The sequence below is a fragment of the Ips typographus genome, linkage group LG7 (genome assembly GCF_016097725.1).
Source record: "Ips typographus isolate SLU linkage group LG7, UJ_Ityp_2.0, whole genome shotgun sequence".
NCBI classification, from domain to species: domain Eukaryota; kingdom Metazoa; phylum Arthropoda; class Insecta; order Coleoptera; family Curculionidae; genus Ips; species Ips typographus.
The window spans coordinates 476,860-496,393 of NC_138428.1; the positions used below are offsets into that span (position 1 = coordinate 476,860).

At 37.1% G+C, this 19,534-nt stretch overlaps 1 protein-coding gene across 2 annotated transcripts in view; it reads left to right on the forward strand.

Moving 5' to 3' along the window:
• Positions 1 to 19,534, forward strand: part of klu (zinc finger protein klumpfuss) — a 41,884-nt gene that overhangs the window by 12,852 nt on the left and 9,498 nt on the right. The window contains exon 2 of one of the 2 annotated variants that reach the window (XM_081983524.1): positions 1,956 to 1,999. The exons of the other annotated variant lie outside the window; for it this stretch is intronic. The gene's annotated coding sequence lies outside the window, so the exon portion shown is untranslated. The remainder of the gene's footprint in view (positions 1 to 1,955; positions 2,000 to 19,534) is intronic. 2 annotated transcript variants of the gene reach the window in all.

A 19,534-nucleotide genomic window follows, 5' to 3' on the forward strand; every position in this document is an offset into this window, starting at 1 on the left:
GTCAGGGTCGTGACCCACATTGAGTTGAAACAAAAGCCCGACCGACCGTATTTAGGTAAAAGGTGGCTGGCCGCAAAGGACCACCAGGGTACCCAGTCGCTTTAATTGCCTCCTCCGAAGGTATGCGGCCGCCGGGACGACCAGACTTATTGCCGTTTAACGAGGGGGCCCTTCCTAAGTGGCGCACACGCAAAATCTCCCTGAACCGAAAAGGTACCGGTAGCCTGATGGTATCTGACCATTTCGGGTCGCCGCCGCCGGCATGTCGGTAACTTCGGAATCTGTTTCGATTTTTAACGGGGCGGCTGCATGCGGGTTCGCTTTTTATACTCCCACATCTTTTGCATCGTCGAGGTTTTCGGTCTCGGCCGCTCGCTTTAAAGGTATTTTTAAGGTCGATGCATCGTCCGACTTGATTATCTCCGACCTGATGTTTTTCTCGATTCCCCAGAGGCCGTTTGCTACGAAAATTCCAATCAACCGAGCCGAATCGTTCAGTCACGGCAACACCGCCCACCACGTCACATGTCGCGCATTGTCAACTTCAAATGGTCAATGGTTCAATTATTTGTCTATAATGGCCATTTACAGTACATATTTGCGTAAACCCCAGTCATGTTTGTAGTTGTGATTGGTTACAAAAACCAGCAAGCTGAAAGCTTACTTTTTAACCATTCACCAAGAGATTCACACAAGTTTGGGCTTTTAATTTGCAGAGCTAAGGATAGATGTCTCTACTCATTACATGCTACTTTTACGTCAATGTCTTTCTATTTTGTTAGGTTAGTGAAGGTCCAAATCCACATGTTTTATTTTGCAGTGTTATTTCAAGTTTGACACTGCTTTTCTACCTGACTGTACTAAATTTTGTACTGTTTTTTTTTCAAACAACATAGGACAATTAATGAGAATTCTAAAAATGTGCTTAAAACAATTATTTTCTTACTCCAAGAGAGTTTCAGCAGCGATTTTGGTACTGACTGTGTTTTGGCAGTTCAAATTTTGACACCACTTTTCTCCTTGGATGTACCAAATTCTATAGTGTTTTTTTTAGATTATTGAATAGGAAATTTAATGAAGATTCCAAAAATGTACATAAATCAGTAGCTTTGTCACTTCAAGTAGGTTTTACAGGCAATTTTGTCCTTGACTATTCTTTCAAACTGTGTTTATGGCAGTTCAAACTTTGACACCACTTTTCTTCCTGACTGTACTAAATTTTGTAGTGTTTTTTAGGTTATTGAATAGTAAATTTAATGAGGATTCCAAAAATGTGCTTAAATCAGTAATTTTCTCACTCCAAGTGGCTTTTAGACGCGATTTTATACCTGACTGTCTCTACAAACTGTGTTTATGGCAGTTCAAACTTTGACACCACTTTTCTTCCTGGCTATACCAAATTTTGTAGTGTTTTTTCAGGCTATCGAGTAGGAAATTTAATGAAGATTCCAAAAATGTACTTAAAACTGTCATTTTCTCACTTCAAGTGGCTTTTAGACGCGATTTTGCACGTGACTGTCTCTACAAACTGTGTTTATGGCAGTTCAAACTTTGACACCACTTTTCTTCCTGACTGTACAAAATTTTGTACTGTTTTTTTTAAGATTTCGAAATTCTAAAAATCTGCTTAAAACAATTTCTTACTCCAAGTGGGTCACGCTTGGCTGAATGAAACCACATGATATCTGTCACTAATGTCAAAATTGTCCTAGAATCTGCAAAAATCACAGTTTTCGAAATGAGACGTGTTGAAACAATGGAAATCTGTATTTTTGAAGTATGGTTTATATAGCAAACTAAATATAGATCTATACCGTTTTTTGACCGATTATTCTACCATCAATAAATATTTTGACTTGGCAACACTGTACATACAAAGTACAAATAATGCACATACCTGACAAACACACTATTAATTTGATTTTCATTGTATAAATTGGTTGTGCTTGTTTCAGATTTGCAGGGAGAGCTCGTGAAAGGAAGCCCTTTTAAGAAGACGGTAAGTGGTTCTGGTGATTCTTCTCAACCGGCATCAACACAACAGGTGCCGTAAATAATTCTGTCAAGATGTAAGAAGGTACCCGGTTGATTTAAATAAAGCGATAACGATCTTGGTGTAGCATTTATGTCAGGATAAAGCACCGGTGGTGTTGGGTAAATGCCTTTATTGTTTATTGGGTGTTAACTAGTCGGCCAAGAGCCCTCCGGTGTCATTTTTTCCGCTTTGTTTTGCAACGTTGATGCCTCTCTAACACAAGATATGATATACACTAAGTAGCTGAAGTATGCGAGCGGTAGACTTCTGTTAACCTTATAAGGACCCAGTCTAAAATAGAGTGCATTCCTGTTGCCGCCACACCGGTAATTTATATAGGTGGCAAATGTGCCGCCATTCATCGGTGCAACCGCTTAATTTATGGGTTTGGCAACGCCGCTACCGGGCGCTGTCAAATGTCGCATTTGACGCAGCATTAATTATTTATAACCGAAAAATTTGCAATTACAATTTAGCCACGAACAAGCGAATCATATTTACATAAAGGCAGCGAACGGACGGAGGATTTAAAGGTGCATGTAGGTGTCGCCCCGACCAAGTTTAAGAAGTCTCCAGGTCTAATCTATGTATCAGGATCCGCACGCATTTATATGTCCTATTTACATAATACGCTCGTATGTAGGATCGATTTTTCTTTGGCTACGTTCTTGATATATTCTTCAATATATTAACGACAAACTAAAGATTGGTTGTATGTTCAAATCGGAAGACATTTTAGTACATGTTCTAACTCATCATTGATCTTCACAACAATTTGTACAGAAATATCACAGTAAAATACTGATTTTACTGTTAATTTAAGAAATAATTTTCCAAAAATCTAAAATTGCTGTCACTCTGCTGACAGTTATTTTTAGGGAATCATTAGAGGCTCAGAAACGACCACCTAAAATAGGTAACACCTAAACTTAGTTAGGGATCAAAATTCAGATGGTGCACCAGAAATACCACCAAACCTAACGTTATTCTTAACCTAAGCTTGTGCAAACGGACATATAATTCAAGTTCTGTAGAAGAATACCACCAGCATCGATTTTTCCAAAAGGAGTCGAAAACATACTTATTAAATTTTCTTGACTAAGCAGATATTCCAAGTAGTCTCTACCAGAAGAAGACCTTTCCATAAAGTATTTAGTTTTAAATGTCAAAACAGTGTCAACTTTTCAAGTGTTTCTCAGCTATCTTAACCTAACATAAATGAAGCGAACCCAATGAATAAAAAATATAGCAGGAAGGAGTAATATCGATGAAAGAGGGGGACAAAAATCGTTCGGTATGGCCGCCGTAAACTGTCAGAAAATCAGTGACGATAATCAATCTGCTGTTGCCCCCTATTCACAAATCCACTCGTCAATAATAATTCAACTAATTTAAGTTTGCAAAAATTAACCTTTAACGAACCGAAAAGCAAAACAAACAAAAACTCATTCAATTGCGCAGTAGGCGAATGTGGGGGACAATGATGGCGACTTCTGTCGCGGTCGCTTAATGTACAAACGGGGTATTTGCTTGACAGATATCACGTGGTTTTAGATGAGTTTAGCTAGGCAGTCACGTGACAATAGTAAAAATATCGATCATAAAATCTCAGAAACATGTTTTATGTCAAATACTTTTCTAAACCTTGATTTTTCCACCTTTTAGCACAGTTTGATGTTAGTGAAAATTATCACGTGGTTTTGAGCACTATTTAGCTAAACGGTCACGTGATAATTGTTAAAATAACTGACATAAATGTAAGCAACACGTCTCGTTTTGAAAACTGCTAGCGGATAATTAATTTAACTAGGCAGTCACGTGACCCACTTGAAAATGACTGTTTTAAGCATATTTTTGGAATCCTCATTAAATTTCCTATTCAATAACCCGAAAAAAACACTACAAAATTTGGTACAGTCAGATAGAAAAGCGGTGTCAAAGTTTGAACTGTCAAATATTGACTTCAAACACTATTTGAAAAAACAGCCAAGGCTAAAATCGCCTGTATACCCACTTGGAGTGAGAAAATGACTGTTTTAGGCGCATTTTTGGAATCCCCATTAAATTTCCTACCCAATAACCTGAAAAACCAGTACAATCAGTGAGACAAGCGGTGTCAAAATTTGAACTGTCATAAACACAGTTTGAAAAAACAGTCAGGGACAAAATTGCCTTTAAAACCCACTTGGAGTAAGAAAATGACTGTTTTAAGCACATTTTGGGAATCTTCATTAAATTTCCTATTCAATAACCTGAAAAAAATACTACAAAATTTGGTACAGTCAGATAGAATAGCGGTGTCAAAGTTTGGACTGCCAAAAACACAGTTTGAAAAGTCAGTCAGGGCCAAAATTGCCTCTAAAACCCACTTGGAGTGAGAAAATGACTGTTTTAAGCACATTTTGGGAATCCACATGTGCAGGAGTTGTGTAAATTAGAGCATTCTGACTCTTCACAAAATAACCGTCTTCTTTTACTCTCTTCCATCTTAGGTATCTTTAAGATGCTTTTGGTCCTGATTGCTTTGTATCACTGATAATTTTTATGGTAAATTTCTTATGGCATATTGTGAGCAGCTCTAAAAATATGTTTGCTGAAGAATCCGAATTCTCCGGTTCTCTGCATGAATCCAGGAACGTAGCCTGGTAACTAATCGCCACTTTGAACGACCATTTATACCTGTATAAAGTTATAAGCGATTGCGTTCATTTGGTATGCGGCGTTACTTTAGTGTCCGCAGTCACGGTACCCGATAGTTAAAGGTAACGTTAGTACCCGCGTCGACAAGCATAAGCCGCGTTTTAGTTAAGATATTTTGCACTATATTAAGCAAGCACGAACAGGTCGAGGCATCCGCACAAAAGTGGTCAAGGAGATAAGAAAAAGTCGGGAACATCCTGCCCACAATGGCGCCCGAGGCTTCTTATCGCGCCAATCTGCTACTTTAGCAGTAGTCAGGACAGAGTGCGCTTTGTAACTGTCATGTTTCTTACTTTGGAACATTTAACATCATTATTTGGATGGAAATAGAGGCTTGGGGCTCGACCTTTGTCCGCACCTGTTTGTTTGTGCCGCGTGGCCCGAAATAGTTTTCACTCGGCCCCCGTTTCGTCCCGATCTGAATCAGTGGGACTCGCGGGGGAAAAAGAACTCAGGGAATTATTAAAATGGGCAAACCGCCCATCGGTCGTAAATAAGCCGGGCCCCATAAAAACGTCCACGGGCTACCCGAGAAGTCGTCCGGCCTAATCGTCACCCACGGTAAACAAAAAAAAAATATGAGATCCCTATCGTGGGTACCATAAAGGTAAATCAAGAGCAGGTGGAGGAATTCTTTTTGGACGTCTGGTTGTTATTAGACTGGTCAGACTAATTACGGAATTTCAAGGAGGATAAGGAGACTGGACTCCACCTACTGAACCTTTATAGCAATCATAAAATAACCTGGAGAACTGATTGAGGATGTTAACGAGTAGATTTTTCTTCATTCAGTTTATAACGACAACCACAAAGGGTTGAAGTACTATGACTTAACATGTTTGGAGGGAGCTAAATATAGAGTACTCATCCACTTAAAAGACTCTAAGTTATAAAGCTATAGCCAGTGTTGCCAAGTCAATTAATGAATGAAGCCAAAAATACAGATTTTTATTTTTCCATCTAAGTTTTAACATTTGTGACAGACATCACGTGGTTTTAGAGGTGTTTAGCTAGGTAGTCACGTGACAACAGTAAAAATATCGATCATAAAATCTCAGAAACATGTTTTATATCAACTACCACATGAAAACTTTTCTAAACCTTGATTTTTCCACCATTTAGCACAGTTTGATGTTTATGACAATTATCACGTGGTTTTGAGCACTATTTAGCTAAACGGTCACGTGATAATTGTTAAAATAACTGTCATAAATGTAAGAAACACGTCTCGTTTTGAAAACTGCTAGCGGATAATTAATTTAACTAGGCAATCACGTGACCCACTTGAAAATTACTGTTTTAAGAACATTTTTGGAATCCTCATTAAATTTCCTATTCAATAACCCGCGAATACTACAAAATTTGGTACAGTCAGGTAGAAAAGCGGTGTCAAAGTTTGAACTGTTAAATATTGACTTCAAACACTGTTTGAAAAGACAGCCAAGGCTAAAATCGCCTGTAAATCCACTTAGAGTGAGAAAACGACTGTTTTAGGCACATTTTTGGAATCCTCATTAAATTTCCTACCCAATAACCTGAAAAACCAGTACAATCAGTGAGAAAAGCGGTGTCAAAATTTGAACTGCCATAAACACAGTTTGAAAAAACAGTCAGGGACAAAATTACCTTTAAAACCCACTTGGAGTAAGAAAATGACAGTTTTAAGCACATTTTTGGAATCCTCATTAAATTTCCTATTCAATAACCCGAAAAGGCATTACAAAATTTAGTACAATCAAAAAGAAAAGCGGTGTCAAAGTTTGAATTGCCAAAAACAGAGTTTGAAAAAACAGTCAGGGACAAAATCGCCTCTAAAACCTACTTGGAGTGAGAAAATAACTGTTTTAAACACATGTTTGGAATCGGCATAAAACTGGCAACATTGGCTATAGTACACTAGCAGTAGTCTTATGAGTGGAATCAATATACCATTCAATTATATAGCATTAACGTAGCAAAATATGGAAGAATATACCTTCAACACAAGTAGTTGAAGTTCCCTTTGATAATCAGTTTTCTAAATATGTATCTCACCCATCGAGGTATCAAATCATGCAAATTTAGTGTTATTTAACAAAAAAATTTACCTGGAAGCAACAGTATACTGAAATACGTAGGGGCGCTACCATGTAACAAGAAATGTTTTGAATATCTCTAGAACGAGAAGAGGTAAAAGAGTGAATTAACAACCAGTTTATAAAACTTTTCATGGTCTTAATTCTGGTATATCTTACATTACGATTAGATTCAAAATAAGGATTGAAAACCCGTACTGAATGTTTTTTGGGATTATTTCTGGAAGGGTTTGAGAATTGATTCGTTTCGATCACGGTGCAAGTTCCACTTACACCTGGTTTAATTACCGGTGCGATTAATTCGTTCCGAGACCGTTTATATCAATTAGAACGAGCCCGAGCCCGAGCAAACATCGAAAATCAATTAAGGAGGTGCGGTCGCATAAATCACCGGGTTGCACCTCGGGTGTTACAGTTGTATAATGTAACGACACATCGCCCTATTTCTCCATCCCAGAAACACCTAATACCAAATAAATACTCACAAATTATGGTGTATTATTACAAAGGCCATTAACAAGATCCAACTATTCGGTTTTAAAGCCTATTCGATGCTTTGAATCGGTCGTAATTCTTTTGAAGCTCAGGCGGTTCTCATGAGATTAGGGATCTATCGTTGAGTTCAACGGTAAACGATAAGGGGATGCTGTATATAGTTTTTTTGTTGGATGCCACTCGAATGCTACATCTCTCTAATTTACCGCGTTTATGTCTAAACGGTTTTTCGGTGTTAAGTTTCAATCACCGCGATTAGACTCATTATCATAACATTCTCTGATCGTTGCTATCGACTTAAGATTTAATGTATTCTCATATATAAATTTTTTCCGATACACATGTCTTTGATGGAACGTTAAAATATTAAACGACACTGTTTGTCGGTGCTCTTTTAGCTTTGCCTAAGGCCCAGTCATTTGTCACACGAAATTTCTCTTTATACAAGAGAAAAAAGTTAGATAGTACTGCTCCTTCTTGTCAAATTATTTTCCTTTTCTTTCTAACACGGGTGTCCATATAGGTAGACTGTTTTGTCCTATTATGTATCTTTGTTTGTTTTACCCAAAATGTCGTACAGAAGAAATTAGGCAACTCACAATACACTACGCTGCTACGAGCATTAACAATCACTGGATTTGCTTTCTGATTTAATTGAACGTCAATTTCACAGTTCACAGTAATTTAAAGTGATTTATTCAAATCACGATGTAAACATGGTCGTTTTCACATTTTTACGAAACGTGTTTTTTTTTGTTTCATAAACATTGACCAAGTTTACCACACAGGCTTTAAAGACCCGTAAAAAAGTGCGAGACTATAGGTGAGAAAAAAAGGGAGAAACTGTGTTTGTAACAAAACTGGCTGGGTTTGTTACACCAACTTTCAATCCAGTTTAGGTTAGTCAAAATGGCCACTGGAGGACAGCTTGAGTGGCGTTTGAACAGTTGATATAAACTGCTCGTCAAAAGGAATGGGACAGCAAAGGCAGTCACGTGATCCACTTAAAGTAAGAAATTACTGTTTTAAGCACATTTTTTGAATCCTCAATAAATTTCCTATACAATAACCCGAAAAAACACTACAAAATTTGGTACAGTCAGGTAAAAAAGCGGTGTCAAAGTTTGAACTGCCAAATATTGACTTCAAACACAGTTTTAAAAGACAAGAGAAGATCAAGGAGAAAATCGCTGGTAAAACCCACTTGGAGTGAGACAATTACTGTTTTAAGAACATTTTTGGAATCCTCATTAAATTTTCTATCCAATAACCTGAAAAAACATTACAAAATTTAGTACAATCAAAGAGAAAAGTGGTGTCAAAGTTTGAACTGCCAAAAACAAAGTTTGAAAGGACAGTCAGGGACAAAATCGCTAGTAAAACCCACTAGCAATAAGAAAAAGTCTGTATTAAGCACATTTTCTGAATTCTCATTAAATTTTCTATCCAATAACCTGAAAGAACACCAGGAGATTTGGTACAGTCAGGAAGAATAGCAGTGTCAAAGTTTGAACTAACAGAAATAAGTTTGAAAACAGTCAGGGACAAAATCGCTGATATAACCCACTTGGAATAAGAAAAAGACTGTTTTAAGTACATTTTTGAAATCTTCATTAAATTTTCTATTCAATAACCCGAAAAAAACACTACAAAATTTGGTACAGTCAGGTAGAAAAGCGGTGTCAAAGTTTGAAACTTTCAATCCAGTTTAGGTTAGTCAAAATGGCCACTGGAGGACAGCTTTGAGTGGCGTTTGAACAGTTTTCTTTGAGCGCCTGTATCTTCAAATTGAGTCACTCAGTGGTCTTATGGTCAATATCGTTTGTCGATTAAGGGCCGTTTACAAAATTTACTGCAAAATGCAAAATTTGAAGAAACTGCTGAAAATTTTGATGAGTTTAGTTTGTGATTTGAGTCTCACGACAGCAAGCGCTTAAAGCGCTTTAATATCTGTTTAGCAACTCTCTGCACTATCATATTTTTTGTTTCAAATGGACAATGGTTCAGTAACGGCGCCTGTATCACTATAAACCTCTCATCACCTTCAGACGGAAGTCATTACACGCGCAACAGAAAAAAAAAGACCGAAAAGAAAGGCCACGGCCATATAATAGAGACGTCGGACCGAATTCCATCCGATTTGATTGATGTTTTGAATTGATCCGATGATTTGTTACAGTCGCGGCCATCTTTGTCCGATACCTTTTATTTTATTTCAAAAGGCATAAATGGTTTCGATATTAATTGAACGGGTCAGAAATTAATTGGTGAAGATGGAGGCTTTTAAGCGGTTCTCGTAATGGAACCATTAAGCCGGCAGTCGATGGGGTCTAGGTCTGGAGGGCGCGCGGGATCGCGTGTGCCGGGGCGGGTATTTTTATTATTATTTTTTTGTTAAATTACACTTTACAGGTGTTGTGGTGGGCAGGTGTAGGTTTTATTGAAAATATTGTATGGGTAATAGGGGCCCTCGTGTATTGTCGGTTATTACACTGTCAATTATTATGTGAGGTGCAGCAGTTTTGACGTCTTTCCAAGACTCTTCGACCACACGTAAATCATCAACCATTCATACTAATATATCATCTGACTGTCAAAGACCAATCATGCATGCCTTTCTGGAATAATCAGAGGACTTTTCGTTGTTTTGCAATCACGAAGAATGATCAGGGATTTTCTCTTCGACCTGATGGTTTTATACCAATTTTTATATGCGTCCGGACTGGTTGCCACACATATCTTTTAAACGACTTTCTCAAGAGATCTTTGAACTTTTTATTATTTATTGGGCTATTTGGTCGATTGCCGAAATACATATTTAACACCTGTTAGGAAACGTTGTATCATACGATATATCTGATTTTATAGTGTTTTGTAAACGTTATCGTTTAGTTTGATCAACTTAACGCGTGTTAGGTTAGGTTAATCCAGTATAGCATAGTGGGTAGTTTCAGTAGCACTATAATGAGAATACAAAGACAAATTTGGCAGATGACAGACGGAATACTGATAACCTATCTAAGGAACAGATTTATGGAAATGCAAATTATTTTATCTGACAGATAATACTCAGAAAAACAAACCCTGAAGAGGTAAATCCATCAGTCATTCTACGTTTACATTTAAATTGAACTGACGTTCTTTTTAACTTACATGTTACTTTCTTTAATGAAATCGATAATTTAAAACCCTGAATACCAACTACAACTAAAGTGATATAATATACAAAGGAAATTTTTGTAAAAGTCAGTAATGAACCGAAAAAAAAAATTTAAAACCGAGAATGAAGAAAAACAAACGCGCATAGACCGAAAAAGGCGTTATCGACGCAAGTCGCAATTACGGTTCGATGTAATTACGCGAAAAAAACCGACCGTCAGGTGGCGACTGTTCCGCGAACGAATCGCATATGGCGGACGCATGAAGCGAAAAAGGCAACGTCGCCGATTCTGTTTACGTCGTAAATCTTGGATCGGAGATGTCGCGCGAGGCCGCGGAAATACGTCTTTTTCTTGTCTTTTGTGTCTAGTGTAACTTTAGTCGACGTATTAATTAGACGAAACACTATTTTTAAAGTTGTTTTAACGTTAAAAAATAACACAAACTTATACAATATTTTGTTTGTAAATACACTGGACAGTAAATGTATAAACTTTATACTAGGACAGCATCAACTGCACGAAATCCGACAGTACTTGTTTGTGACACGTGACACGACAACACTATTTATCTAAACAGTCACGTGACAAGTTGTAAAACACGTATTCTGCCTCCAACGCTGCAGGAAAACTACTCTACTACTCCAAGTTAACTCTTTGAGTTTGACAGAGCAAACTTTGACAATTTTTTATATATTTGACGGTGTTATGGTGATACTAGAAGAATATTGGCTGGTACGGTAACGTGACAACTGTCAAAATAATTACCATAATCTGATGACACACATTGGGTAGATCCACAACTGCAAGTACTTTTGGAATTTTTGTGGGCTTTTACACCAAAGTTGCATGCCTCGTACCGCATGGCACTTATTTCAAAATCTATCTAAATTAATAAAAATAAAACCTAAAAACTAATTTCTTATTGGTACTTCCCAACAAAAAACGTTTAATGGAAAAAGGGTTGCTGACCTAATTTACTGTTGAACTCTAAGTGAGCTGCACTTAACATTTTTTAAACCCTCACCACTTCGAAACGAATCTACAGATTTTAATGCGGTTTGGACTGTCATTGGGCTTGATTTATTGGCTTTTCACTGATGTAAAAAACTTTTGATTTACTGCACTTTAACTGCCGTATACAGGGTGTGAAAGAAATGCTTGCAAAAAAGTGAAATTTTCAAATAGTCCCCAATTGACCCATATTTTTTTTGACTTTGTTTTAACATAAGGTAGTGTTATTTACATCAATATCTCGGGACGTTTTTGAGCATTTCCCAATTAACACTGTAAATATTGATTTATCCGAAAATGACGACATTACAGTGCTCAAGTTGGAGCTAAGTTATGGCAGCAGCTTTTTTTGAAATGAAAAGATAGCTCAGATTGTGAGCTTTCCAAAAATATGCTCATTTAAGTTAATCGGTTGCACCGTTTGGCCGCTAGAAGGCGTCTAAGCCAAGCTTCACAAACCTTCAAAGTGATATAACCACTTTTGCTTTAACCTAAAATAATTCAGTTATTTGAATAGTTACGACAAAAGGTCATTGAAAATAAAATATAGTCCAGACCAAAGGCTTTTCAACGGTATATTCAAAAAGGGTCATTGGTGTGATAGTTTGACCACTAGAGGGCGTCAAAATGTGTGACAATTTTTGTTTTTTTACACAGTTTTTGAGTTATTTCCCGGAAACCACCCTGTCGCTAATCTGAGACACTCTGTATCACCCTGACATCTTGCCCCAAGGTTCACCACCCTTTAAATTTTTTTACTGACTAAGGAGCATTTAAGGTAAAAGTTGCACTCAAGGTACGTTTTGTGGTAAAAATGTCAGATCTCGAACTTGAAGCGTTCTTGAGATATTTAGCAAAAACTATAAAAAAGCAAGGTTAACTTTGACGCCGTCTAGCGGCTAAACCGGGAAATTTGGCCGTGTTCAATATTTACTAAGTCATTATTTTGACAGAAAATTCAAAATGGCTGCCTGGGACGCCGTTTTGTCTGACATTTCTTGAAACTACATGAAATTTCCTTTAAAATGAAGTGCAAGTCAATATTTTGACAGAAAATTCAAAATGGCGGCTTGGAACGCCATTTTGTCTCTCATTTCTTAAAACTACGTGAAATTTCCTTTAAAATGAGATGCAAGTCAATATTTTGACAGAAAATTCAAAATGGCGGCCTGCGACGCCATTTTGTCTGTCATTTCTTAAAACTACGTGCAATTTCCTTTAAAATGAGATGCAAGTCAATATTTTGACAGATAATTCAAAATGGCGGCCTCGGACGCCATTTTGTCTGTCATTTCTTGAAACTACGTGAAATTTCCTTTAAAATGAGGTGCAAGTCAATATTTGGACAGAAAATTCAAAATGGCGGCCTCGAACTGTCAAAAAATACAACTTTTTTATTTGTCAAGTTACAGTTGACGTCTCGGTGTCATTTTATGTTAAAATTTCCCGGAAAAGACTCTGGTGCAGTCGGTTTTTTGATATCTCAAAAACTAACAGAGTTAGATCTAAAATTTAACATTTTAACTGTCTGTGTTAATTGTGTAAAATTTCTTTGCCAGGAACTCGGCTGGATTAAGAGACATGAAATCAGACTAAAAAATATTTACAATATAATATGTGATATTATGGTAAAGGAAATTTGACGCCTTCTAGCGTCCAAACGGTATTATCAACCAACTCATGTGGGGATATTTTTGGAAAGCTTGAAATTTGCTCTATCTTTTGTTTTCTATGACATTTTGACGTAACTTGTCAAATAAGGGAGTAATTTAGGGTCAAAGCAAGGTGTGTCCCAAAATATGTGATTTTAGGGTGAAAGAATTTTGACGCCCTCTAGCGTCCAAACGTGGCATCAATCAACTCATGTGGGGATATTTTTGGAAAGCTTGAAATTTGCTCTATCTTTTGTTTTCTATGACATTTTGACGTAACTTGTCAAATAAGGGAGTAATTTAGGGTCAAAGCGAGGTGTGTCCCAAAATATGTGATTTTATTGTGAAATAATTTTGACGCCTTCTAGCGTCCAAACGGTGTTATCATTTCTTTTGTTATATGGCTCGTATATACAGGATGGTTCAAATAAGCGAGTTATTCACGATTTTCTGGATAAGTGCACGAAAATTACGATGCACGATAAAACGATAAGTGCAGAGCGTTTTTGGCGTCACAATGACGTAACTTGACAGTTGGTTAAATTATGGTTTTGCCAAATTTTGTCATCGTGACGTCGAAAACGCTCTGCTCGCTCCATATGGCGTTTGAAAACGAATTATGTTTGGTTTCTTGTTCAAATTTGGGACACCCTGTATACTAATGGATTATCTAGAAAAAAAACAAACTTTGCGACAATAAACCAAACACCAGCTCGATGTGTACGTGTTTTTTTTTTTCAAATATTTCTTTTTAACAGAAATGTACCTAGAATCCATAAATGCAACAAAAAAATTAAGGTTCCTAACTGGAAGGTCGTATTTCAATTTTGGGACACCCTGTATATCTAATTTTTTTCCCAAAAAGATAATTCCCTGAATTATAATCGAATTTATTCCATACTTTATGGACACACCGTATAGGAGTTTTACATATTATTAGGCACTCCAATGAAATGTCAAAAACAGCTGATTGAAACTTTTGGAAGGGCAAACAGGTTCATTAAAACACACTTTCTTATGAATTTGGCAGGCATTTTATAGAATATCAACTAAAAGTCTATAGAAAATCTCTAAATTTAAGCTAAAACTCTACCAGTATTCATAAGAAAGTGTTTTAATGGCCGTGTTTGCCCTTTCAAAAGTTTCAATCAGCTGTTTTTGACATTTCATTGGAGTGCCTAATAAGTGATATGTGTGTTTCTATCTGCGCTGTCATTGTTTGAGTTTGAGACAGTTGCCACCTGATACTACAACACTATTTACCTAACCAGTCACGTGACTTTGTGAATTTTTTTGTAAGAAGAGCGAGTCCGGTCCTGGGACAGGTGTTTGCGGTAAGAGTTACAGGCAGGAAGTCGCCTATTAAGCGCAAAAGAGATGAGAGAATTCGACGAGTGGGTCGACTGATTGATTTTATTAGACTAGTTCTAATGTCAGTTTTAGAGCTCGAGCCGATAATGATGGCAGTTTCGAGGGTGTGTTCTAGCACTTTTTTTCTTTAATACCTGCCCGCTTTTAATAGCGTCGATAATTACCGAAGAGGTGGGCGATTTTTTACTAGAACGTGTAAACAGATCGCGATGTTGGTGTCTTCGGTCCAGTTTCTGCCGTTTAAATTTAGTCACTCCACCCACACTGTCCTGAACCAGTTTTACGCCCCGTTTCGATGTGGAAACGACGCATTTCTGCTCCGTTACAGGTGACTGATGCGACAATTATTTAAGTCACAAACGACTTTAAGTCATTTTCCCCGCTAATAAATGATCTGTGAACGCGGCTCCACATACCTGAATAATTTTCGGAAGGAATCCGTCCGAGACCGTTTAAACTTGTCTGGGTTGACACTTCTGGAGGCCGCCAAACCCAAAATTGGGGCCGCGGCAAAAAATCATCGGGTACTGTTACCTGATGCAGCCGCTCCAATTATTTCTTGCCAGTACCACCAGTACCCAGTTGTGGCCGAGCGAGCGGAACTTTTTAATACGTATCCTAATCAAAAGAATATACATCCTAATAAAGACCGGGCACCAGATCTATGCCTCGTAGACGACGGCATGACTGGTCTTTTTTTCTTTCCCCGTTACGGCATCGACAATAGAAAGGGACTCAAGTAAACGACAAACGTAATGCATTAACCGTAGATCTCTATCTAAAAGTAAATAAATAGCCTTGTTGGGCAATTCTAATAATATAATAATAATTAGAAAAATACCAAGGCTGGGACAGTCGACGTTTTAGGAAATTGCCGGTGTGTGCCTGTTCGATAATAGGAAAGGCATTTGTCTGAAAAAACTCGCGTCAACAATGCCATAACGCCGATGGGAGACGATTTCAACACCTTTTACGAGAGAACAAACGGCCGTCGACCAACTTGGGCGATATGATTAGCAAGAAACGTACAGCAAAAACGCATTTTTCCTTGCCATAACTGTCCCATAAATATAATCAAGTTTTAAATGTCAAAACAGGCCTGGTTGGTCAAGTTTTTAATCAAATTCTCATCAAATTATAATAACAATCATTCTTGGATGTTCCTAAACAATATTCAGAATACCAAATGAATACTTCACTCACAAGTATCGTAATTTATATGGAACTGACTACGTTTATCACAACCATTTGAACACCTCAAATAGGTGTACATAATTGGCTTTTAGTGTGCGACATAGCAATTACGATGTAAACGAAGTAACCATGTAGATTAAAAATTTCATTAGTTTAGTAAGTAAACACAGTCAATAAAGTATTGTTTTGCCAATAATGTAATATGACTACCATAGGAAATAACCTCAATTTTAAGAAAATTTAATTTGATATTTATGTCAATTGAGCTATGTGCTTCTTGATATGACTAAATTTACATCCAGTATTCCAGTATAATGTAAATATTATGAACCTCCTGACTTATTATGTACTTAATTGCTAACTAAACGGAGTACATCTAATACAAACCAGGAAGAACTGTAGTATTTGTACGGAAAAAACGTTCACGATGTAAACAAAGTCAATCAAGCACAAACACAATGATCACTTTGACAGTTGGTTGTAATTCGGCAAAAACTCACTACTACTACTTATTTGGCAAAAATTGGTGCAACAAATCTTTAAATCAGTTGAATATGTGGTTTGAAATTTGGATACCCTGTATCTCGGTTATTTTTGGGAGTTCAGGGTGGTTGAACCACTTAAAAGAACCGTCTCAAACTCCTCTTTTCAGTGGTGTTAAGGCAAAAATTCTATATTAAAAATTGCGTACAAGATGATCAAAAACAGTAAACTGTCATACTTTTCTTAAACACCCTGTAGACTGGAAGCAAAAATGGTCCTGCAAGTTTACGTTGCGGGGTTAAGGAGATTATTACAAACATTAGTCTCTTGCAACTTTTTCGTAACTCTCACCGTTTCCAAGTTATTTGGCAAAAACTAAATTGGTGCAACAAATTTTTAAGTCAGTAGAAAATGTGGTTTGAAATTTGGGCACACTGTAACTCGGTTATTTTTGGGAGTTTAGAAAAGGTGAACCACTCAAATAAACCGTCTCAAACTCCTCTTTTCAATGGTGTCAACCAAAAAATTCTATCTTAAAAATTGCGTACAGAATGATCAAAAACAGCGTACCATCATAACTTTCCTGAACACCCTGTATTCTGGAAGCAAAAACGGTCTTGCAGATTTACGTTGCGGGGTTAAGGAGATTATTACAACCATTTTTAGTCTCTTGCAATTTTTTCGTAACTCTCACCGTTTCCAAGTTATTTGGCAAAAACTAAATTGGTGCAACAAATTTTTAAATCAGTAGAAAATGTGGTTTGAAATTTGGGTACCCTGTAACTCGGTTATTTTTGGGAGTTCAGAAAAGGTGAACCACTCAAATAAACCGTCTCAAACTCCTCTTTTCAATGGTGTCAACCAAAAAATTCTATCTTAAAAATTGCGTACAGAATGATCAAAAACAGCGTACCATCATAACTTTCCTGAACACCCTGTATTCTGGAAGCAAAAACGGTCTTGCAGATTTACGTTGCGGGGTTAAGGAGATTATTACAACCATTTTTAGTCTCTTGCAATTTTTTCGTAACTCTCACCGTTTCCAAGTTATTTGGCAAAAACTAAATTGGTGCAACAAATTTTTAAATCAGTAGAAAATGTGGTTTGAAATTTGGGTACCCTGTAACCCGGTTATTTTTGGGAGTTCAGAAAAGGTGAACCACTCAAACGAACCGTCTCAAACTCCTCTTTTCAATGGTGTCAACCAAAAAATTCTATCTTAAAAATTGCGTACAGAATGATCAAAAACAGCGTACCATCATAACTTTCCTGAACACCCTGTATTCTGGAAGCAAAAACGGTCTTGCAGATTTACGTTGCGGGGTTAAGGAGATTATTACAACCATTTTTAGTCTCTTGCAATTTTTTCGTAACTCTCACCGTTTCCAAGTTATTTGGCAAAAACTAAATTGGTGCAACAAATTTTTAAATCAGTAGAAAATGTGGTTTGAAATTTGGGCACACTGTAACTCGGTTATTTTTGGGAGTTTAGAAAAGGTGAACCACTCAAATAAACCGTCTCAAACTCCTCTTTTCAATGGTGTCAACCAAAAAATTCTATCTTAAAAATTGCGTACAGAATGATCAAAAACAGCGTACCATCATAACTTTCCTGAACACCCTGTATTATGGAAGCAAAAACGGTCTTGCAGATTTACGTTGCGGGGTTAGGGAGATTATTACAACCATTTTTAGTCTCTTGCAATTTTTTCGTAACTCTCACCGTTTCCAAGTTATTTGGCAAAAACTAAATTGGTGCAACAAATTTTTAAATTAGTAGAAAATGTGGTTTGAAATTTGGGCACACTGTAACTCGGTTATTTTTGGGAGTTTAGAAAAGGTGAACCACTCAAACGAACCGTCTCAAACTCCTCTTTTCAATGGTGTCAACCAAAAAATTCTATCTTAAAAATTGCGTACAGAATGATCAAAAACAGCGTACCATCATAACTTTCCTGAACACCCTGTATTCTGGAAGCAAAAACGGTCTTGCAGATTTACGTTGCGGGGTTAAGGAGATTATTACAACCATTTTTAGTCTCTTGCAATTTTTTCGTAACTCTCACCGTTTCCAAGTTATTTGGCAAAAACTAAATTGGTGCAACAAATTTTTAAATCAGTAGAAAATGTGGTTTGAAATTTGGGTACCCTGTAACTCGGTTATTTTTGGGAGTTCAGAAAAGGTGAACCACTCAAACGAACCGTCTCAAACTCCTCTTTTCAGTGGTGTTAAGCAAAACACTTTATCTTAAAAATTGCGTACAGGGAAACCAAAAACATTAATTAATTTTTAAATTAATTAAGTACTAATTACGTTACACCAATTTTGTTTTACTTAAAGTCTACAATAAGGATAGGCAGAAGAAAGCTTCTTCAGTACTTCTAGCAACTAAATCCGGTCCATCACGCGATGAAACACAATTATTAATAAATAAAATTGAAGTGATCCACGACACGCAATTCCCAAACGGATTTTGCATTGCAAATTTGAACGCAACTCCCATCGCGAAGGTTCTGGTGTCAGGTGGTACCCCAATGGTCGGTTACAGTACCGCCCACACGGGTTCGATTTGGATTTGTATATGTGAGAATAAAAAACAAGACCTACACGTTAGATTATCCTCTTGAGTTTTTTTTTCATCTGCGTAAAAACAACAGATTTGATCTTTCTCTTAAGTTATGTATCTCCGATCAACCTGATCTGAACCGCATTAACCTTGTTCAGTGTTACCAGTTTCAATATTTGATTAAACTAATTGGACACATGTTAATCGGTCCCAATTTAAATCGTCTCGATGACCTGATGTTTTGAAAACTATTAGACAACATTTTCTATATTTTGGCTACCAAAAACGAGCACCAGGTGCTGGTTGATTTACTGGCTTCATCTAAATGGACTGTCCTATCTGATAATTGTCAAATGTGTACCTGACGATTTCCTGACGTAGGTCTGTGCGATTTTAGACTTAAAGTCTCTAACTAATAGTGGTAATTACAATATGTAAGCGAGATTGTTGGATAAAAGTATGAAAGATGACTGTGAGAGACAAAAAGCATTTAAACGTAAATGGTGCGTCTCTTAGTTAGGAAAAGGGACATATTTATAGACTGAAGCAGTCATTGTTCGGGACGAGGGAAATCTATTTCGGAGTGTCCCACGCCAAAAAAGCGTCCTCTTTTTGTCATTCCCGGTCGGACCGGCGTACCATTAATCAACTGGGAGAATCTGGCAAAAGCGTCGACGCGATTTCGGTACAAATTAAAATCGGTCGAATTAATGAAGCTCTTGTTGGACGCGCGACAATATCTAACCGACCCGTGTTTCGTCTTGTAAACGGTTTAACCAATAAATACACA